This window comes from Amblyraja radiata, chromosome 1, assembly GCF_010909765.2.
Source record: "Amblyraja radiata isolate CabotCenter1 chromosome 1, sAmbRad1.1.pri, whole genome shotgun sequence".
NCBI classification, from domain to species: domain Eukaryota; kingdom Metazoa; phylum Chordata; class Chondrichthyes; order Rajiformes; family Rajidae; genus Amblyraja; species Amblyraja radiata.
In genome coordinates, this window is record NC_045956.1 from 185,340,448 (window position 1) to 185,359,711 (window position 19,264).

Below are 19,264 nucleotides of genomic sequence, written 5' to 3' on the forward strand. Positions count from 1 at the left end.
CCTCTCTCTCTCCTCTCTCCCACCCCCCCTCTCCCCCTCTCCCCCTCTCTCCCTCACTGAATGCACAAAGTGTTGCTGACACCTGAGCTTCATTTACCATGCTGCATCAGAGTGTGACGAACAGCGGAAGGGATTAGTTACAAGTATTATTTGAGTGGAGACAGCAAGGAGAAATGGCAAGATTGGTGCTGCTTCATTTGTGCTGTGACTAGCTTCCTGTTATAGTGGTTACTCGGTGGAATGGAAAAAAATGGAAATTACGTTGAAATAATGCTGCATTTAAAAATTGAATTTTGTTGAAAAGGGAAAGCAGCTTTCTTACAGATAATGTGAAACGGCAAAATGGAAACTCATTGGATCAGAGTCATTTCTCACTATTAATGTGACTGCTTTTAACAAGTGGGGTGCTGGCTCGAGGGGTCGAATGGCCTGCTCCTGCATCTATTGTCTATTAGAGAAAATTGAAAGTAGGCATGCAGGTGCAGCAGGCAGTGAAGAAAGCCAATGGTATGTTAGCATTCATAGCAAAAGGATTTGAGTATAGGAGCAGGGAGGTTCTACTGCAGTTGTACAGGGTCTTGGTGAGACCACACCTGGAGTATTGCGTACAGTTTTGGTCTCCTAATCTGAGGAAAGACATTCTTGCCATAGAGGGAGTACAGAGAAGGTTCACCAGACTGATTCCTAGGATGTCAGGACTTTTATATGAAGAAAGACTGGATAGACTCGGCTTGTACTCGCTAGAATTTAGAAGATTGAGGGGGGATCTTATAGAAACTTACAAAGTTCTTAAGGGGTTGGACAGACTAGATGCAGGAAGATTGTTCCCGATGTTGGGGAAGTCCAGAACAAGGGGTCACAGTTTAAGGATAAGGGGGAAATCTTTTAGGACCGAGATGAGAAAAACATTTTTTCCACAGAGTGGTGAATCTGTGGAATTCTCTGCCACAGAAGGTAGTTGAGGCCAGTTCATTGGCTATATTTAAGAGGGAGTTAGATGTGGCCCTTGTGGCAAAAAGGGATCAGGGGGTATGGAGAGTCCTGAGCTATAGCTCAGGACTCGAGAGACTGAGCTATAGGGAGAGGTTGAGTAGGCTGGGGCTCTATTCCATGGAGCGCAGGAGGAGGAGGGGCGATTTTATAGAGGTGGATAAAATCACGAGAGGAATAGATCGGGAAAACGCACAGATTCTCTTGCCCAGAGTAGGGGAATCGAGAACCAGAGGACATAGGTTTAATGTGAGGGGGGAAAGATTCACACAAAGGGTTGTGGGTGTATGGAACAAGCTGCCGGAGGAGGTAGTTCAGAGGCGGCAGGCACTGTTGCAACGTTTAAGAAACAGTTAGACAGGTGCATGGATAGGACAGGTTGAGAGGGATGTGGGCCAAACGCAGGCATGTGGGACTAGTGTAGCTGGTTAGTGTGGGCACGTTGGGCTGAAGGGCCTGTTTCCACACTGTGACATTGTATGATATGGAGGCTTAGGAGATGGGGCAGAAAAGGTTTACCGGAATGGTGAAGAACACACAGTGCTGGAGTAACTGGAGTAGCTCAGCAGGTCAAACAGTATCCTTGGAGAACAGGGATAGATGATGTTTCTGGTGGTGAGATGTTGCCTGACCCGGTGAGTTACTCCGTCTGCGGAATCCTCTGCCTCAGAGGGCGGTGGAGGCAGGTTCTCTGGATACTTTCAAGAGAGAGCTAGATAGGGCTCTTAAAAATAGCGGAGTCAGGGGATATGGGGAGAAGGCAGGAACGGGGTACTGATTGGGGATGATCAGCCATGATCACATTGAATGGCGGTGCTGGCTCGAAGGGCCGAATGGCCTACTCCTGCAACTATTGTCTATTGAAACATCACCTATTCCTTCTCTCAAGGGATGCTAGCTGTCCCGCTGAGTTACTCCAGCTGTTTGTGTCTATATCTGTGACCTATTGGGGTGGCACGGAGGCACAGCGTTAGAGCTGCCGCCTCACAACGGCAGGGACTTGGGTGCGATCCTGACCTCAGGTGCAGTCTATACAGAGTTCGGACATTACCCCTGTGACCGTTTAGGTTTTCTCCGGGTGCTCCGGTGTCCTCCCACATTTCACAGGTTGTCCTAATTGTAAATCTGTGGAATTCTCTGCCACAGAAGGTAGTTGAGGCCACAGTTCATTGGCTATATTTAAGAGGGAGTTAGATGTGGCCCTTGTGGCTAAAGGGATCAGGGGGTATGGAGAGAAGGCAGGTACAGGATACTGAGTTGGATAATCAGCAATGATCATATTGAATGGCGGTGCAGGCTCGAAGGGCCGAATGGCCTACTCCTACACCTATTTTCTATGTTTCTATGATTTGTAGGTTAATTGGCTTTTTTTTTCCTTTTTCTCTCTCTTATATCTTTATCTGAGGAAGGACATTATTGCCATAGAGGGAGTGCAGAGAAGGTTCACCAGACTGATTCCTGGGATGTCAGGACTGTCTTATGAAGAAAGACTGGATAGACTTGGTTTATACTCTCTAGAATTTAGGAGATTGAGAGGGGATCTTATAGAAACTTACAAAATTCTTAAGGGGTTGGACAGGCTAGATGCAGGAAGATTGCTCCCGATGTTGGGAAGTCCAGGACAAGGGGTCACAGCTTAAGGATAAGGGGGAAATCCTTTAAAACCGAGATGAGAAGAACTTTTTTCACACAGAGAGTGGTGAATCTCATGAACTCTCTGCCACAGAGGGTAGTCGAGGCCAGTTCATTGGCTATATTTAAGAGGGAGTTAGATGTGGCCCTTGTGGCTAAGGGGATCAGAGGGTATGGAGAGAAGGCAGGTACGGGATACTGAGTTGGATGATCAGCCATGATCATATTGAATGGCGGTGCAGGCTCAAAGGGCCGAATGGCCTACTCCTGCACCTAGTTTCTATGTTTCTATGTTTCTATTCACTCTTTGGCCACACTACTTTGGTAGCCTAGGGGTCTTATCTTTTCACTTTTCACTTTTTCCCTCTGTTGTTCTTTCTCTCTTCTTTTCCCTCATTTTCAGGTTAAAAGGTTCAAATTGAAGCTGTACAATAATTGTGTAATTTTAGATGCCGAATGTTTTATTCTTGTCCAACTGCTTCTAATAAAAATAATAAAAAATAAAAAAGCTGTCTTCTGTAGATTGTCCCTAGTGTGTAGGAAAGAACTAGTGTACAGGAGATCTCTGGTCGGTACAAATTCCGTGGGCTGAAGAGCCTGTTTCCATGTTGTATCTCTAAACTGTACTAAAACGACACTATTCAACAGTCAACATTAGCCATTAGCGCTAGCCTCTCCATCATACATTGCATTCAATATTTCGTTCAATTAAGTTGCAAGTGTAGCAGTTATGAAATAATTGACTTAATTCAATATTGATACCTTACTCAGGCCTAGCATAGACAATAGACAATAGCTGCAGCAGTAGGCCATTCAGCCCTTCGAGCCAGCACCTCCATTCAATGTGATCATGGCTGATCATCCCCAATCAGTACCCCGTTCCTGCCTTCTCCCCATATCCCTTCATTCCGCTATCCCTAAGAGGTCTAACTCTCTCTTGAAAGCATCCGGAGAACCAGCCTCCAGAGCCAACTCTGTGTGAAAATGTTTTTCCTCATCTCCGTTCTAAATGGCCTACCCCTTAGTCTTAAACTGTGGCCCCTGGTTCTTGAATCCCCCAACATTGGGAACATGTTTCCTGCCTCTAGCGTGTCCAATTCCTTAATAATCTTATATGATTCAATAAGATATCCTTTCATCCTTCTAAACTACAGAGTATACAAGCCCAGTTGCTCCATTCTCTCAGCATATGACAGTCCCACCATCCCGGGAATTAACCTTGTGAACCTGCTCCCTCAATAGCAAGAATGTCCTTCCTCAAATTAGGGGACCAAAACTGTACACAATAGTCTAGGTGTGGTCTCACTAGGGGCCTGTACATGTGTAGAAGGACCTCTTAGCTCCTATAGTCAACTCCCCTTGTTATAATGTTAGCAGTAAAAGCCGAGAGCGAGTGGCGAGGCCAGAGCTGTACAAACGGCGTGGAGAATAAGCCGTTCTCACGGAGAGAATCATCATTGAACCCATCTCTGTGAAGAGATGAACACAGCCGAGGGCAGCAGAAATATAAAGGTCATGGGGAATGGTCTGAAGAGACCCCCAGGCTTCGGTCAGCCAGCGGTGAAACCATTGCAGGCACAAGCCAGTGTGTGTCCTCATCGAGTTTCACCCGGTACAGAGCAAGTAAGACACGTCGTCACAAAATTGCTGCATCAAATACGAGGGAAATTCTATCGGTCATGACAGTCAGGTGGGGTCGCCCAACGTTCTCACTCCCAAATTAGGAACAAAAAGGTCTAAGTACGGGACAAATTCCCCACGGCAATTCGTTGACCGACTGGGCCGTGGCTGGGTGAATGATGAGTTGGCCCCGGGTGCTGGACTGCACACAAAGCCCAGCCGGCGGGCCAGCTGAGGAGTTTTGTCCCGGGGGCCGCTCGCAAACGTCCGGGGCCCCGTCCAACTCACGAACCGATGATCGGCCATGAGAAGGAGGGGGGGTGGTGGTGTCGGCGGTCAGCGAAGGTCCGAAGGTCGGACAGCTGGTCGGGCTGCCAACCGATGGGGCCACGGGCGAGGCGCTGCTGCTGCTGCTGCTGCTGCTGCTGCTGCTGCACTCCATGGGCTGCACTACGTCGGGACGGGTGAGGCGGGGCCGGACGACCCGACAGTCCCCTCGACCGGAGTAGTAGCGGTCAAATACGGGGCAAGGGCGGTCCTGCACGGGGCAAACCAATTTAGCCCAATATACGGGATGTCCTGGCTAATACGGGTCAGTTGGCAAACCGAGAGTCAGGTGAGGAGCCTTTCATGTCAACAAGGCCTTTGGCTTGAAGGTGAGAGGGAGGGAAGATTTATTAGGAAGTTAAGGGGCAACTTTTTTACACACAGGCTGGTGGACCTGCAGTGGCCCAGCAGTACAGAGTTACAGCGCCAGAGACCCGCGTTTGATCCCGACTACAGATGCTGTCTGGTTGGAGTTTATACGTTCTTCCTGTGACCGCGTGGGTTTTCTCCGGGTACTCCGGGTTCCTCCCACACTACAAAGTCGTGCAGGTTTGTAGGTTAACTGGCCTGTCAATTTTAAATTGTCCCTGGTGTGTAGGATATCACCAGTGTACATGGTGAACGCTGGTCGGCGTGGAATTGGTGGACCGAAAGGCCTATTTCCTACATATCTCTAAAGTCTGAAGTTTAAAGTGTATGGAACGAGCTGCCGAAGGAGGCAGTTGAGGCAGGCACTATCACAACGTTTAAAAAACACTAGACTAAGTGAGACCCGTTGGGTCCCAGTCACACGAGAGGCCTGGTCCCTCAACGCAGCCCATTCCCCAACGCAATATCCCACCACTCACCCACAGCCCCTAACTATGCAGGCGCGGCTCATCTCCCCTCATCCCCGAGCACCCCATCCCACTCCTCATGCGATGGGGACTCACAGCGGACGTTGGTCGCTGGTCGTTCTACTCCGCCAGGATCAGAGTCTCCGCTTTCTGATTGCCGACATCTCCGACTCCGGGCTGGGTCGGGTCTCCGATGCTGGGCTGCTGCTTGGGGCTGGGCTGCTTGGGACTGGGCTGCTGCTTGGGGCTGGGCTGCTGCTCGGGGCTGGGCTGCTGCTTGGGGTGGGGCTGCTGCTTGGGGCTGGGCTGCTTGGGGCTGCTACTTGGGGCGGGGCTGCCGCTTGGGGCTGGGCTGCTGCTTGGGACTGGGCTGCTGCTTGGGGCTGGGCTGCTTGGGGCTGCTACTTGGGGCTGGGCTGCTGCTTGGGACTGGGCTGCAGCTTGGGGCGGGGCTGCTGCTTGGGGCTGGGCTGCTGCTTGGGGCGGGGTACAATCCACTGGCTCTCCCTTGTCTATTTTACTTGTTACATCCTCAAAACATTCCAGGAGATTTGTCAAGCATGATTTCCCCTTTGTAAATCCATGCTGACTCGGACCGATCCTGTTACTGTTATCCCTGTATGCCGCTATATCATCTTTTATAATTGACTCCAGCATCTTCCCCACCACCGATGTCAGGTTAAATGGTCTATAATTCCCTGATTTCTTTCTCCCTCCGTTCTGGGATAACAGAATAACAGTGGGATAACATTAGCTGCCCTCCAAACCACAGGAACTGATCCTGAATCTATAGAGCATTAGAAAATGATCACAAATGCATCCACGATTTCTCGAGCCACCTCCTTAAGTACCCTGGGATGCGGACCATCAGGCCCTGGGGATTAATCAGCCTTCAGTCCCATCAGTCTATCCAACACCATTTCCTGATTAATGTGAATATCCTTCAGTTCGTCCATCACCCTAGATCCTCTGGCTACTCGAACAACTGGCAGATTGTTTGTGTCTTCCTTAGTGAAGACAGATCCAAAGTACCTGTTCATCTGCCATTTCCTTGTTTTCCATAAAAAATCCAACTGTATCTGTCTTCAATGGACCCACATTTGTCTTAACTAATTTTTTCCTCTTCACATACCTAAAGAAGCTTTTACTCTCCTCGTTTATATTCTTGGCTAGCTTACCATCATACCTCATCTTTTCTCCCCGTCTTGCCTTTTTAGTTATCTTCTGTTGATCTTTAAAAGTGTCCTAATCCTCTGGCTTCCTGCTCATCTTTGCTACGTTATACGTCTTCACTTTTATTTTTACTGTCCTTGACTTCCCTTGTCAGCCACGGTCGCCTCTTACTCCCCTTAGAATCTTTCATCCTCTTTGGAATGAACTGATCCTGCACCTTCTGTATTATTCCCAGAAATACCTGCCATTGCTGTTCCACTGTCATATGCTGAGAGAATGGAGCAGCTGGGCTTGTACACTCTGGAGTTTACGCTATCGATCAGACGTGCACACTAGTTCTATGTTAGAGCAAAGAGGTCCTTCTGCAGTTGTACAGAGCCCTAGTGAGACCACACCTGGAGTATTGTGTGCAGTTTTGGTCCCCTAATTTGAGGAAGGACATTCTTGCTATTGAGGGAGTGCAGCGTAGGTTTACAAGGTTAATTCCCGGGATGGCAGGACTGTCATATGCTGAGAGAATGGAGCAGCTGGGCTTGTACACTCTGGAGTTTAGAAGGATGAGAGGATATCTTATTGAAACATATAAGATTGTTAAGGGTTTGGACACGCTAGACGCAGGAAACATGTTCCCGATGTAGGGGGAGTCCAGAACCAGGGGCCACAGTTTAAGAATAAGGAGTAAGCCATTTAGAACGAAGACGAGGAAACACTTTTTCTCACAGAGAGTGATCTGTGGAATTCTCTGCCTCAGAGGGCGGTGGAGGCAGGTTCTCTGGATGCTTTCAATAGAGAGCTAGATAGGGCTCTTAAAAATAGCGGAGTCAGGGGATATGGGGAGAAGGCAGGAATGGGGTACTGATTGGGGATGATCAGCCATGATCACATTGAATGGCGGTGCTGGCTCGTAGGGCCGAATGGCCTCCTCCTGCACCTATTGTCTATTGTCTATTGTCTATCTCTAAACTAAACGGAATAAATAAGAAGAAAGTGGTGTGAATGATGGAGGTAATAGACAAGGGACAATAAGTAATGGAACTGACAACCACAGTAAAAAAAGTTTCCTGCACCAATTTCTTCACCTAATCTAAAGTCCTATTTGAAAAAGAAAATCCATCTGCAGTTTAGCGGCTGGTCGATAGCGAGGATTCAATAGTGAGTAAATTGGCAAACAATTCTGGGATAATTGAGTGAAGTCCACATGGACAACAGCAGCAAATGAAAGGCATCTTCCCTGGTAATGATACGCCACTTTGAAAACCATCTTGTACAAACAGATGGCCCAGGTATTTCCCAGGTTAATCTAAGTGTACATTTCCCCAAAGGGGCCCTGAAAACATTTACATGCATGGTTGCGTAGATATGGGGTTTGCTTAAAGAACACCACATCAATATTTAAAAAGACATTTTCAGTTTGATGACCTGAAATATTAACACTGTTACACTTCCCCGCAAGTGTTGCTGGATCCGCTGAATAGCTCCAGTACTTTGTGTTTTTAGTTTAGTTTAGTTTAGAGATGAGCAGGGAAGCAGGCCCTTCAGTCCATCGAGTCCGTGCCGACCAGTGATCCCCGCTTACTAACGCTATCCTACACTTTTCTTTGTCCCCCCCCCCTCACCCCCTCGGTCGTGGCTGACCATGGGTGTCTCCAGGGTTGGAGGACGCCTGTGCGTGACTTTATTTAACGTGGGGAGACTGGTGCACAGACAGCCACCCCACGGTCCTTGACAGATCTGGGTCAGGATCCAGTGGCGTGGAGTCCAAGACGACCGGAGACCCTTTTCTGCTGCAGCCTTCACCCGCCTTCCCAGCCGTTGTGACGTTAGCTCCACTAAGGTGACAAACTCTTTGAATCACTTCCCTCTGGAAGGCGACTCCGGACTGTCAAAGCTGCCACAGCCGGACATAAAAACTGTTTTTATCCACGAGTAGTCGCTCTACTCAACAGCCAAATATCTGTAGCCTCCCTTTGATCTGGTACTTTGCTGGTTCACATACGAAGGATAGTATTAATGTGTGGACATCGTTGGGTCGACGCAGACTCAATAGGCCGAAGAGTCCGTTTCTGTGCTGTATCTCTAAACTAAAAATAAACTAAAATAATACATAGAGTCACAGTCATAGAGTGATACATTGTGGAAACAGGCCCCTCGGCCCAACTCGCCCACACCGGCCAACAATGTCCCAGCTACACTAGACCGACCTGCCTGTGCTTGGTCCATATACCTCCAAACCTGTTTAAACGATGGGACAGTCCCAGCCTCAACTACCTCCTCTGGCAGCTCGTTCCATACACCCACCACCCTCTGTGTGACAAAGTTACTCCACGGATTTCTATTAAATCTTTTCCCCTTCACCTCTGTCCTCTGGTTCTCGATTCCCCTACTCTGGGTAAAAGACTGTGCATCGACCTGATCTATTCCTCTCATGATTTTATACACCTCTATAAAATCACCCCTTATCCACTTGCTTTCCATGGAATAGAGGCCCAGCCTACTCAACCTCTCCCTATAGCTCACACCCTCCAGTCCTGGCAACATCCTTGTAAATCTTCTCTCAAACCCTTTCCAGCTTGACTATACCTTTCCTATAACATGGTGCCCAGAACTGAACACAATATTCTAAATGCAGTCTTCTCAACGTCTTATATAACTGCAACATGACCTCCCAACTTCTAAACTCAATGCTGATCAAGGCCAAAGTGCCAAAAGCCTTTTTGACCACCTTATCTATCTGCGACTCGACCTTCAAGGAACCTTGTACCTGTACTCCTAGATCCCTCTGCTCTACAACACTACCCAGAGGCCTACCATTCACTGTGTAGGTCCTGCCCTTGTTCGACGTTCCAAAATGCAACACCTCACACTATTCTGTGTTAAATTCCATCAACCATTCCTCCGCCCACCTGGCCAATCGATCCAGATCCTGCTGCAATCGTTCACAACCATCTTCACTATCAGCAAAACCACTCACTTTTGTATCATCAGCAAACTTGCTAATCTTGCCCTGTATGTTCTCATCCAAGTCATTGATGTAGATGATAAACAGTAACGGGCCCAGCACCGAACCCTGAGGCACACCACTAGTCATAGAAACATAGAAAATAGGTGCAGGAGTAGGCCATTCGGCCCTTCGAGCCTGCACCGCCATTCAATATGATCATGGCTGATCATCCAACTCAGTATCCTGTACCTGCCTTCTCTCCATACCCCCTGATCCCTTTAGCCACAAGGGCCACATCTAACTCCCTCTTAAATATAGCCAATGAACTGGCCTCAACTACCTTCTGTGGCAGAGAATTCCAGAGATTCACCACTCTCTGTGTGAAAAATGTTTTTCTCATCTCGGTCCTAAAAGATTTCACCCTTATCCTTAAACTGTGACCCCTTGTTCTGGCAAGAATGTCTTTCCTCAGATTTGGAGACCAAAACTGTACGCAATACTCCAGGTGTGGTCTCACCAAGACCCTGTACAACTGCAGTAGAACCTCCCTGCTCCTATACTCAAATCCTTTTGCTATGAATGCTAACATACCATTGGCTTTCTTCACTGCCTGCTGCACCTGCATGCCTACTTTCAATGACTGGTGTACCATGACACCCAGGCCTCCAGTCACAGGCCTCCAGTCTGAGAAGCAACCTTCCACCATCACCCTCTGCTTCCTTCCATGGAGCCAATTTGCTATCCATTCAGCTATCTCTCCTTGGATCCCATGCGATCTAAACTTCCAGAGCAGCCTACCATGCGGAACTTTGTTGAACGCCTTACTGATGTCCATGTACACAGCATCTACAGCTCTGCCCTCATTAACCTTTTTGGTCACGTCTTCAAAAAACTCCATCAGCTTTGTGAGACACGACCTCCCGCGTACAAAACCATACTGACTGTCCCTAATCAAATGCCTGTATATCCTATCCCTCACAATACTCTCCAGTAACTTACCAACTACAGATGTTAAGCTCACTGGCCTCCAGTTCCCAGCATTATCCCTGCAGCCCTTCTTGAAAAGAGGCACAACATTTGCCACCCTCCAATCTTCCGGCACCTCTCCTGTATTTAAGGACGACTCGTAAATTTCAACCAGGGCTCCCGCAATTTCCTTTCTAGTTTCCCGCAACGTCCACGGATATATCTGATCAGGCCCCAGAGATTTGTCTGCCTTCAAACACGACAGTACCTTCAGTACTTCCTCGACAGTAACACTGACTGCTCTCAAGACACCTACAGTGTTCCTGTGTCCTACTGTCTTTCTCCTCGGTAAATACAGAGGAGAAATACTCAATGAGGACCTTGCCCATCTCCTGTGGCTCCACACAGAGGTGACTGCTTTGATTCCTGAGAGGTCACACTCTCTCTCTAGTTACCCTTTTCCCCCTTATGTATTTATAAAATCTTTTGGGATTGTCCTTACTGCTACCCGCCAGCCCTATCTCCTGACCCCTTTTTGACCATCTGATTTCCTTCAGTGCTATCCATGAAGGGAAGCTAACTTGAAAGGGGGAGCAAGAACTGCCACTATTTCATTTTCATTTACTAGTCCAGGAATGCCCCCTGTCACGTACACAGTGAGGACAGTTAATACACAATCTGCTTCCTGCAATGTGTCTTTGTCAAGTTTATAGGTTCCACGAGTAGGACTAGGCCATTCGGCCCATCAAGTCTACTCCACCATTCAATCATGGCTGATCTATCTCTCCCTCCTAACCCCATTCTCCTGCCTTCTCCCCATAACCCCTGACACCCGTACTAATCTAGAATCTTTATTTCTCTGACAAAAATATCCATTGACTTTGCCTCCACAGCCGTCTGTGGCAATGAATTCCTCAGATTCACCACCCTCTGGCTAAAGAAATTCCTCCTCAACTACTTTCGAAAGGTACTTCCTTATATTCTGAGGCTGTGACCTCTTGTCGTGAACTCTCCCACTAGTAGAAACATCTTCTCCACACCCACTCTATCCAAGCCTTTCACTATTCTGTCCGTTTCAATGAGATACCCCCCCTCATCCTTCTAAACTCCAGCGAGTACAGGCCCAGTGCCGTCAAATGCCAGATTTGAAGTAGCTGTCCTCAGTCCCACCTCAATAGACAATAGGTGCAGGAGTAGGCCATTCGGCCCTTCGAGCCAGCACCGTCATTCAATGTGATCATGGCTGATCATCCACAATCAGTACCCCGTTCCTGCCTTCTCCCCATATCCCCTGACTCCGCTATCTTTAAGAGCCCTATCTAGCTCTCACTTGAAAGTTACCAGAGAACTGGCCTCCACCGCCCTCTGAGGCAGAGAATTCCACAGACTCACCACTCTCTGTGAGAAAAAGTGTTTCCACGTCTCCGTTCTAAATGGCTTACCCCTTATTCTTAAACTGTGGCCCCTGGTTCTGGACTCCCCCAACATCGGGAACATGTTTCCTGCCTCTAGCATGTCCAAACCCTTAATAATCTTATATGTTTCAATAAGATCCCAATAAGGATAAGGGGGAAATCTTTTAGGACCGAGATGAGAAAATAAATGTTCACACAGAGAGTGGTAAATCTGTGGAATTCTCTGCCACAGAAGGTAGTTGAGGCCAGTTCATTGGCTATATTTAAGAGGGAGTTAGATGTGGCCCTTGTGGCTAAAGGGATCAGGGGGTATGGAGAGAATGCAGGTACAGGATACTGAGTTGGATGATCAGCCATGATCATATTGAATGGCGGTGCAGGCTCGAAGGGCCGAATGGCCTACTGCTGCACCTATTTTCTATGTTTCTATGTTTCTAACCTATGCTACACCCCCTCAATAGCAAGAATGTCCTTCTCCCGGTCTCTCTCTCTCTCTATCTCTCTGTCTCTCTCTGTTCCCACTTGCGAGTTCCACCTGTACTTTCCCGTCGACCGTTCGAATGCCAACCTCCATTGTGTGGGCTTAACAACCTGTGGGAGTTGCAGGAATGTCAGGTTCTACGCAATAAAGGCAATTACGAGACAGGAGGAGAGGAAGAAGCTACAATTGAAAGAGACACTAAACGCCCGTAAGTGTCAGCAAGGGTTCTCTGGATGGGAAGATGAAGCTCATTCAATGGAATATTAACAGAGGGCTTTTATCAGAAGGTTATTTTTGTCACGGAGATTTAAATTGATACTTGTAGTCAGACGAGGGGCTGCGTGGGTAAGAAGTTCTTTCTATAATTCTATAGTTCAAGGAGCTGGTTGTTGAGTTTTGTACAGGGCCCTAGTGAGACCACACCTGGAGTATTGTGTGCAGTTTTGGTCCCCTAATTTGTGGAAGGACATTCTTGCTATTGAGGGAGTGCTGCGCAGGTTTACAAGGTTAATTCCCGGGATGGCGGGACTGTCATATGCTGAGAGAATGGAGCGGCTGGGCTTGTACACTCCGTAGTTTAGAAGGATGAGAGGGATCTTATTGAAACATATAAGATTATGAAGGGTTTGGACACACTGGAGGCAGGAAACATGTTCCCGATGTTGGGTGCTTTCAAGAGAGAACTAGATAGGGCTCTTAAAAATAGCGGAGTCAGGGGATATGGGGAGAAGGCAGGAACGGGGTACTGATTGGGGACGATCAGCCATGATCACATTGAATGGCGGTGCTGGCTCGAAGAGCCGAATGGCCTACTCCTGCACCTATTGTCTATTGTATTGGTATTGTTTTATTATTATTACGTGTACCGAGATGCAGTGAGAAAAATCTGTTGTGCGTGCTATCATATGACAGTCCCGCCATCCCGCTAATCCCGCCATCCCGCCAACAAAGCCGAACGCTGGCAAACGGGGTGTTAAAGATAGCGGAGTCAGGGGATTATCTGGAGAAGACATTTAAGCTTAGATGGGGTGTCTTTGTCAACAGAGATGAATTGGGTTGATGTTACGTGACTCCATGACTCCAGAACCAGTTTCTGTACTGCATGACTCTATCTCAATAGACAATAGACAATAGGTGCAGGAGGAGGCCATTCGTCCCTTCGAGCCAGCACCACCATTCAATGTGATCATGGCTGATCATCCACAATCAGTACCCTGTTCCTGCCTTCTCCAGCGTTCGGCTTTGTTGCCTTTTTTTAACATATTTTTCCTCTGCGAGATTTTCACTCAGTTTTGGCTAGATGTGAAAATGTTCCCAATGTTGGGCGAGTCCAGAACCAGGGGCCACAGTCTTAGAATAAGGGGGAGGTCATTTAAGAAAAAAAACTTTTTCACCCAGAGAGTTGTGAATTTGTGGAATTCCCTGCCACAGAGGGCAGTGGAGGCCAAGTCACTGGATGGATTTAAGAGAGAGTTAGATAGAGCTCTAGGGGCTAGTGGACTCAAGGGATATGGGGAGAAGGCAGGCACGGGTTATTGATAGGGGACGATCAGCCATGATCACAATGAATGGCGGTGCTGGCTCGAAGGGCCGAATGGCCTCCTCCTGCACATATTGTCTATGTTTCTATGTAATAATGATAATAATTAGGTTTGTTTTTCCTTACGGACAGCAGACATGATGCCAGTTACTAACAACAGCATGTTTACCTTCAACTTTCTGGTAATGACAGCCAAGAAACACTTTATAAGTGGGACTTAATCATTGAAGATTGGTCAAGTGATAATGGACAATTGATTAGCTGAAAGCCTAATCCTCGGGGATTCATGGTTCATTTAACAATTAAAATGTTACACTATCATAATAATCTTATCAGAATATAAATGGTTTCCTTCCTGTCCTTTGTAAGCTACAGTCAAATAAACTCACAGCGAATAGACTTCACGTTTAAGCCAGCGCCACCAACAACTCCTTACATCCACGGCATCCAAGCTGAAACATGCCCATCACCAATAAATCAGCCACAAAAGTCAGCAGAAACGGCGTTGAACGTAGAACAGTGGAGTTGTGCGGAAGCCCAGCGGTAGAGTTGCTGCCTCACGGAACCAGAGACCCAGGTTTGATCTCTCTGTACAGTGTTTGTAAATTCTCCCTTTAGCCCTTCAGCCCACACCGACCACCCATTCACACCAGCTCCACCTTATCCATAGTGCAATGTTACAGAGGTCAATTAACCTACAAGCCAAATGTGGGGGGGAAACCCATGAAGTGACAGGAAAAACATGCAAACTCCACACAGAAAGCAAATGGTGTGTTGGCCTTCATAACAAGAGGAGTTGAGTATAGCAGCAAAGAGGTCCTTCTACAGTTGTATGGGCCCAAGTGATACCACACCTGGAGTATTGTGTGCAGTTTTGGTCTCCATATTTGAGGAAGGACATTCTTGCTATTGAGGGAGTGTAGCGTAGGTTTACAAGGTTAATTCCCGGGATGGCTGGACTGTCGTATGTTGATAGAATGGAGCAGCTGGGCTTGTACACCTCTGGAGTTTAGGACAGTGGTGCAGCGGTAGAGCTGATGCCTCACAGCACCGGAGACCCTGGTTCGATCCTGACCTCGGGTGCTGTCAATAGACAATAGCCAATTGACAATAGGTGCAGGAGTAGGCCATTCGGACCTTCGAGCCAGCACCGCCATTCAGTGTAATCATGGCTGATCATTCCCAATCAGTACCCCGTTCCTGCCTTCTCCCCATATCCCGACTCCGCTATCTTTAAGAGCCCTATCTAGCTCTCTCTCGAAAGTATCCAGAGAACCTGCCTCCACCGCCCTCTGAGGCAGAGAATTCCACAGACTCACCGCTCTCTGTGTGAAAAAGTGTTTCATCGTCTCCGTTCTAAATGGCTTACTCCTTATTCTTAACTGTGGCCCCTGGTTCTGGACTCCCCCAACATCGGGAACATGTTTCCTGCCTCTAGCATGTCCAAGCCCTTAACAATCTTATATGTTTCAGTAAGATCTCCTCTCATCCTCTGGGGATGAAGTCCACAATGGGGTAGAGGTGAATCGGACAGTTTCCTAGCTTATGGAGGGACTGTTCAGAAGCCTGATAACAGAGAGGAAGAAGCTGTTCCTGAGTCTGGTGGTGCACGCTTTCAAACTTTTGTACCTTCTGCCGGACGTCAGCGGGGAGAAGAAGGAATGACCCGATTGCGATAAGCCTTCGATAACGTTATAGACAGGGTATATAGTGGGGAGTCTGGTCTGGGCTACGTCAACAACACACGGCAAGTTTTAGTTTAGTTTTAGTGATACAGCGTGGAAACAGGCCTTTTCGCCCACCAGGTCCGCGCCGACCAGCGATCCCCACACACTAACACTATCCTACACACACTAGGGACAATTTTTACATTTGCCAAGCCAATTAACCAACAAACCTGCACGTCTTTGGAGTGTGGGAGGAAACCGAAGATCTCGGAGAAAACCCACGCTGGTCACGGGGAGAACGTACAAACTCCGTACAGACACACCCGTAGTCGGGATCGAACCCGGGTCTCCGGCGCTGCATTCGCTGTAAGGCAGCAACTCTACCGCTGCGCCACCGTGCCGCAGCCCTAAAAGTTATCGGGCAGAAATAGCGGTTTCGGGGTAAAGCTGTTCCCAAATCCGTGGAAGTTTCTGAGGGTCCGATCCCAAAACGGACATTGGACTTGGACCACGGAACTGGTTCGCTACGGCGCTGAGATGTACACCTGAGGGACGGAACTGCAGACTCCGGTTTACATGGAAGATAAGACACAAAATGCTGGAGTAACTCAGAGGGTCGGACAGCATCTCTGGAGAGAAGGAATAGATGACCACCATTTTGAACTTCCAGTGACCTTAGGCCAACTCAAGGTCCAGGCAACAGGTCAGATGAATCCAACACCAGCACTCAAGGGGAAATTGAATGAATAAATGAATAAGTTTATTGGCCAAGTATTCACATACAAGGAATTTGCCTTGGTGCTCCGCCCACGTGACAACATGACATACAGTGACAGTTACGAATGACACATAAAACATTAAACATTAATAATAAAACATTATTGATTAAACATGTGAATTGAGTAAAATACCAGATCAAAGGGAGGCTACAGATTTTTGGCTGTTGAGTAGAGCTCGTGGATAAAAACTGTTTTTATGTCTGGCTGGCAGCTTTGACAGTCCGGAGTCGCCTTCCAGAGGGAAGTGATTCAAAGAGTTTGTGGCCAGGGTGAGAGGGGTCAGAGATGATCTTGCCCGCTCGCTTCCTGGCCCTTGCAGTGTACAGTTCATCAATGGAGGGAAGGTTGCAGCCAATAACCTTCTCAGCTGATCGGACGATTCGCTGCAGCCTCCAGGTGTCGTGCTTGGTGGCTGAGCCAAACCAGACCATGATGGAGAAGGTGAGGACAGACTCTACGATGGCCGTGTAGAATTGGACCATCATTGCCTGTGGCACATTGTGCTTCCTCAGCTGCCGCAGGAAGTACATCCTCTGTTGTGCTTTTTGACTGTGGAGTCGATGGTAGCCCCCCATTTAAGGTCCTTGGAGATGATGGTTCCCAGGAACTTAAAAGACTCCACAGATGTGACTGTGGTGTTGTTGATGGTGAGTGGGGTGAGGGGAGGGGGAGCTCTCCTAAAGTCTACAATCAATTCCACTGTCTTAAGAGCATTGAGCTCTAGGTTGTTGCGAAACAGCTTCAACTACAGAGTACATCACTTCTTCCTCTCCCCTTTATGAAAATGTGCTGAAACGTCACTCCTCCTCTGCCTTATAATTATGAGCAGTGTCGCGTAGGCTAAGCTGAGCAAGGAACCCCCCTGTGATTTATTATACCTTCCCCATGCTCTTGATCATGGGTGTAATCGCTCCACTCTGCTGAGAGTGACGTGAACTATGATTAGACCCCATTGTCAGCTTGGCGTCTGTATATAAATATTGCAATTATTCCGTGCTCTTGACCAGCCTGATGTGAAGTTACCTTTCCTGCCTGCCTGCCTGCCTCCAGGCACTTCGACAGCGCCATCTCCGCTCAAGGTGTCAGCTGAGGTTTCGCAGGCAGCAGGTTCACTCGTTAAGGGTTCGAGACCCGCTCCGTGCTGTGGGGAACTCTGAACCCGCCGCCCCCGTGTCTCCAAAATCCAACACTGCAACCCCAAGGGGATGAGTTTAAGAAAGAACTGCAGATGCTGGAAAAATCGAAGGTGGACAAAAATGCTGGAGGAACTCTGCGGGCCAGGCGGCATCTATGGAGCGAAGGAATAGGCGACGTTTCGGGTCGAGACCCTTCTTCAGACTGGATGATATGTGTAGATTGGTCACTTTACCTACTAACCAATGTAATGCTTTGATATCATAAGCTCCGCCTGCTACCACATTTTGGGAAGCGCGACTGGCGTTTGTAGCAGCCTCAGCAGTCCGTCCGTCTTTTTTTGATTTTTGTCCCATTGAATGTATAGCTTGATGTGTTTTTTTTAATTGTTTTTAGCTGTGTATATGTGTGGGGGCGGGATCTTTTAAAATCTCTTCCCTGTACAGGGGACCCGACCTTTTCCCTGTCGGGTCTCCGCTTTTGTTGGGGCTTCGCACTGTGGAGCAGCCTCCAACTGGAACGTCCTGGGGGCTCGTCGCGGAGCCTGCGGATTCACCATCGTGGAGCTGGCCGACTTCGGATCGAGGAGAGCTGTGGTGACCTGCGGCTGTGACCCGACTCCGGAGCTTCGGAGGCTCTGGCCGCAGGCCCGGTGGACGGTGACATCGGGAGCTCGCGGGTCCCTGGTGGGAGACCGCTTTTCGGAGCTCCCGCAACGGCAATTTCTCCCGCCCGAATCGCGGGGTTGAAAACGATACGGAGCGGGGCCTTACATCGCCCGGCGTGGCTTTAACGGCTGTGGGACTTGCCATCGCCAGCCAGGGGCTCCAACATTAAGACCCAGAGTGAGGCCTTATATCGCCTAGCGCGGGACTTGCCATCGCCTGCTGGGGGCTCCAAAATTAACATTAAGGCCAGGAGCGGGGCCTTACATCGCACGGCACAGCTGGTAATCGCCCGCCGGGGCTTTAACATCGGGAGAAGTATGGAACGCAGGGAAGAGACAAGACTTTGCCTTCCATCACAGTGAGGAGGAGATTCACTGTGATCGATGTTTGTGTAAATTGTGTTGGTGTGTGTCTTGGTTCCTTTCTTGTTGTATGACTGCAGAAACCAAATTTCATTTGAACTTTATACTTGAGGTTCAAATGACAATAAACTCTATTGTATTGTATTGTATCCATATCATTGCAATCCAACATGGGCAGTTCGTCAATGCTGCTATACAGTTGAAGCAACGTGCTGTAGTGTATTATATGAGTTACTCAACAAATACTGTTATACCAGAACAGTGAGTATGTTTGAGAAACTCAACATGGTGTCAGAAGTGGGATCTGCCAGTACAAACTTTTGGCATCCAGAACAGAAAACAAGGTGAGCAGCAACGTCCTCCACCGCTCGCATCGGGTAGTGCGGGCGTTTGATCGCTGTGTTCAGGGTTGATACAGATTTGGATTTCTTCTTTGCTTTTCCTTGTTGCAGCCATCATGGATGGGTCAGTGACCGTGACAATGACACCCAGCGACACCATACTCAAATTTATGATCATTCATGAATTTATCTCATGCTAAACCTTTATCCTGTAGGCTGTGGATGACTTGATTGTTCATATGTTAATGGGCACAAGTTCTAGAAGGAGAATAAGCCCATTTGGTCTATCAAGTCTACTCTGTCATTCAATCATAGCTGACCTATCTATTCAGATTCACATTTATTGTCACATGCACCAATGATGGTCCAGTGGTATTTGAGTTATCGTGCAG

General features: G+C 48.1%; 1 protein-coding gene across 1 annotated transcript in view; it reads right to left on the reverse strand.

Annotated features, from left to right (window-relative positions):
* LOC116987847 (dedicator of cytokinesis protein 2-like) overlaps positions 1 to 19,264 on the reverse strand; it is a 1,012,655-nt gene that overhangs the window by 202,518 nt on the left and 790,873 nt on the right. The gene's annotated exons all lie outside the window — the stretch shown is intronic.